Source organism: Anneissia japonica, unplaced genomic scaffold (assembly GCF_011630105.1).
Source record: "Anneissia japonica isolate Jap-2015-1 unplaced genomic scaffold, ASM1163010v1 scaffold573_len2283161_cov171, whole genome shotgun sequence".
Classification (NCBI taxonomy): Eukaryota; Metazoa; Echinodermata; class Crinoidea; order Comatulida; family Comatulidae; genus Anneissia; species Anneissia japonica.
In genome coordinates this window covers 2,050,875-2,055,417 of record NW_022719802.1, presented here as the reverse complement: position 1 = coordinate 2,055,417, position 4,543 = coordinate 2,050,875, and positions in this window count along the sequence as shown.

Below are 4,543 nucleotides of genomic sequence, written 5' to 3'. Positions count from 1 at the left end.
TGTAAATATGTATATATATGTATGTATGTATATATGTATGTATATATGTATATATGCACCATAGAGGTACTGTACAGTCAAGGCATCTCATGCATTACTGTATTGACTTGTTTGTGAAGCTGGCCTCAATAAGGTCCCACTGGTACCATTAATATGCCTATCGTTATTCTAACTTTTAACACTAGGTTATTCAGTCTGAAACCTTTATTTATTTATTCCAAAATATGAATATCATGCTCTATAGAGCCGACAAAGACACATGCTAAGCCGATGGCAAACATTGTTTTAAGCCAACATCTACCATAAAAATACATAGCATAACCTATTCTATTGGGAGAAATTGCCGTGCTGACCGGACCTCGCAAAAGTGTTACGCTAATTGGGTGACAATAAAATGACCTCGTCTATAATAAAAGATAAAAAACTGTATTTTTGGGATCGCTTGCACTATTACTGCCATTGGTGATAAGCTAGAATAAAAACAGTGCAGCAAATAAACAACCGATCAACGCCTCGATGTTCGTGTGTGTGTGTGTATAGAAATATGTTAAGAAATATATATATATATATATATAATATATATATATATATATATAATATATATACACATATATATATACATATATATATATATATATACGTACGTAATGTTGACTTTAGAAACACTAAAAAATGACTTTTTTTGTTTTTGTTCTAGATTATGTCAAACATATGAGATTTCTAAATGGTACTCCTAATAAATGGATTCTTACCAAATTTCCGAGAGATTTCTCAAATATATATAAAGATTTCACTCAATGAATCATAATCTTAAACTCCTCGGATCTTCTTTGATTCAATATGCCACTATGATTATGGATGTTGTATTTGGAATTCTGGCCTTGCTAAAGCAACCAAAATTAAACTTCAGACATCCCAAAATAAAATTATTAAAGATGTATCTTAGGTCTCGGACCTCGTGCACATATTGGTTATAATGAATTCTCTAAATTAAGTTGGTTGCCAATTGATCTCAGGGTTAAGGAACGAAAAGTGTATCATATATACAAGATTATTAACGATCTTTCCCCTGGTTATTTAAATTCAGGTATCACTATGGTTAGCCAACACATAATTACAATACCAGATTTGCTACCGACAGGATATAATGAAAAGTTCCTAAATCTGGTCGACAAAGCCGCTTCACATTCATGAAACCGTGATAAATGAATGGAATCGTTTGCCATTTACTGTTCAAAGTGCAACTTCCATCTACGCTCTAAACAAAATCAACTAAGCCTATTATAACGAAATTTAAAAAATGAGGGATCATATAACTTAAATATTTAATTGATTTTTTATGCTTGTTATTCCTTAGACCTTCTTATTTTGTCGCGTTTTTACTGTTTCTGATTGTTCTTACGTAAGGATCACAATGGAAATAAGTTGCCAATTTCGCTACTTTATTGTGTTTTTATCCTTTGAATATGATGTTTCTCGTCTTTGTTTCATGTACATATTCAGAGTAAAGAAATAAAAAAAAAATATTTAGAAGCATGTTCGATTGTTAAAAAAAAACTTTTAAAAGAAAAAAGAAATCAATAAGTTAGGAAGCATGACCAAACTAGCGTGTATTGGCGCTTTAGCCTGTTGGTACTGTTATTAAGCCACGTGTGCCGGTGTTCTAATCCCCAGATCAAATCCTGCACGTACCGGTATGGATTTACGATTTAATTTTCAAGACTCACCACTACCGAAGCCAAACCTTCTAGGCCTACTAAATACGTCAGCAGAAATGTCTTCCGTCGCTAAACACGCTTTTCTACAACTTCCTACTATTATATCTATGCCCTGAACTACCGAAAGAATTGCAGTGAACCGTAATTTTCAGGTTTCACCTCTAACTAGTCGGTCAGTTTACATGATGTGTAGGCCTAAATTTTAAATAGTGATATGATAGTTTATGAGCCCACCTTAATTCATTCACAGGCAATTGTGATAGTCCTAGGTTCTCCTTCGAAAAGTTTTGTTTTCTAGCTGCTGAAGAAATGCACTTATGTGCATTACGAGACGTCTATTGATGAATGAATACACACTGAATTCATAGATTTTCCCCATTTTACCATGGACAATTACTAATTGCGATGATGAAGATGATGATGATGATGATGGTGGTAAGGAGGAGGAGTAATCGTAGCAGGTGATGACAAGCTTCTGTACAAGATTAATTAACAGGCCCTTTGATATGAAGTGTCAACCAAGGCCCGTATCCAGAGTTCGTTGTCACATTTTCAATGCACACAGACAGTAATTATATATACAATTTATATGATCAGTACATTCTCGACTGTCATGAAAGTATTATCTAAAAAATTACGTTATATGCATGCACGTTTGATATATGTTTCATGTTGTTTGTTGAATGACATTACATTCTAATATGACCACAACATAAGCAAGAACACTTTGTCACCTTCAGACCCAACATTTATATTTCCTTAGGCCTAAATTATAAGGAAGTCCGCTCTATATCCAAATTTTAAGAAATTATACGTTCTATGCATCCACGGACATGCAAATTTTGTTTGTTGAAAAGTCTTCTTAAAAAATATCAGTCCAACACGACCGCAACATAAGGAAGTCCATTCTTAAAATGTTTGGCAAGAGTACAGAGAATTATGATTGTTTATCAAAATCATTATACACATGTTAGATCCAATCTCAAGAAAAAAAAGAAAAAAAGAAACTTTTTCAGTGCACGCGCCGACGTGGAAAGACTAACCAAATAATCTTGTTAATAATGTGATTCTAAAATTCATCTTATGACCACAACGTATAAGTTGTAACTTTCTTACAGGAAAAAAATAATAATACAATTTTATTGAACCGCCACCATTTGGGAAAGTAAGCCAATATGCATAAATGTCTTTTGATTGCCAACATTTCAATGCTTATTGGATAGCTTTGGTGGGTCAACGGATATAATGCGTAACTCTCATTATAATTTTATATTTCGAAAAATTGTTTGGAGTATATGATCACGTTCCATGATAGATTACATCCACAGGGTGCCCCTTAGCCAAAATCTCAAAAATGGATAGGCATATTGCGTTTTTCCGAATCACGACAGACTAAGAGATTATGTTAAATCTGGTTAAAATGTGGAAATTTAAGCTTTATTTTTAAATGACAGAAAATCACAAATTTATATTCAGCACATTCTTGGAAATGTGAACCTTATGAAATTTGGTTGCGTGCGTTATTCACACTCTTCGCAATACCCCACCTACTGGATACCGTATACATGCCTGGAAACTTAGGCTTATTAGAATATTTTCAGTATTTTTTATTTTATTTTTTTAAATTCTTCCACTTTCAACGCTGTTTGATTTGAAGTTTACATACCATTCTTGTCGTTGCTCTTCTGCAGATTCCGTGTTCATTTTCAGTCTCTCGGTGCTCGGTGGTTATTTTTGACTTTCTTTTTAGATGTACTGTATCAAAGTGTGTTCTTAAGTTTTAAGCTCTAGAGATCTACAACTAGGCTACAAACTCCATTAAAGACCTGTTATTTTTTAAATTAACCATACATTGTGGCATAAATCATAATAATAATAATAATAAAAGAACTCAACAGCATTTCATTTAGACAATAGGAAAAAAATAAATAATTACAAGACGATGAGGTGATGAATGACGACGACAATGATGAAGATGGAGACACTATCATAGCTGCTGGCTTGAAATTCCATAGCCACCCTCAGCCACACCTTGGTTGGGGCGAGGTGCGGACTTGTTTAATGTAGAACAACCCAAGATATTTGGAAAATGGTACCCTCAGACTTAAAAATTGTCTTAATTTGAAAATTAGAAAACTTTAGCCACCACTTGCTAATATGCCGACATCAAGTGAACTGTAAAAATAAAAAATAACTGACACTATCGTTCGTGCAATCTAAATTCAAGCAGACTTTTACACAAGAAACTGCAATTTCTATTGTGAATTATTAGAAAAAGTATGAAATTTCACAAAAGTAACTTGAAATAGGGCCTGAAAGCTCACGCCACGACTATGACTAATGCCAGTGGTGGCGGCAGGACTTGCCCGACGGAGGGGCTAAACCTGTCTGAGTCTCACTTGGCTGGGGGCCAGGGGGACGCCTAGGGCCCCGGTGGGGGTCCAGGGGGTGAACCCCCCTGGAAGCCACGGATATTTGATGAATTATGGCGAGTTTTTATTACTTATTTGATAGGCATCGAGTTACTATAATATGACTTCATGTAGGGTATGCTTTCTAATGTTGAAATCAGCTTCCAAACCAAAACATTTTGAATAAAACAAGAAACAAAGAGTATGCAATATAACCATCTAATTTATTTTCAAATCCTCAATCTTGAAAGTGAAATTCTATATTTCGGAAATTTTGCATGGAAATCTGTCAACCACGTTTTCATGGTCGAGGTTGCTTCACCTATCACGATGTATTCCAACCATCATGAGGCTATCTAAATGAGCATTTGTCATAACAGAACGCAAATTATTATTATTATTATTATTGTTGTT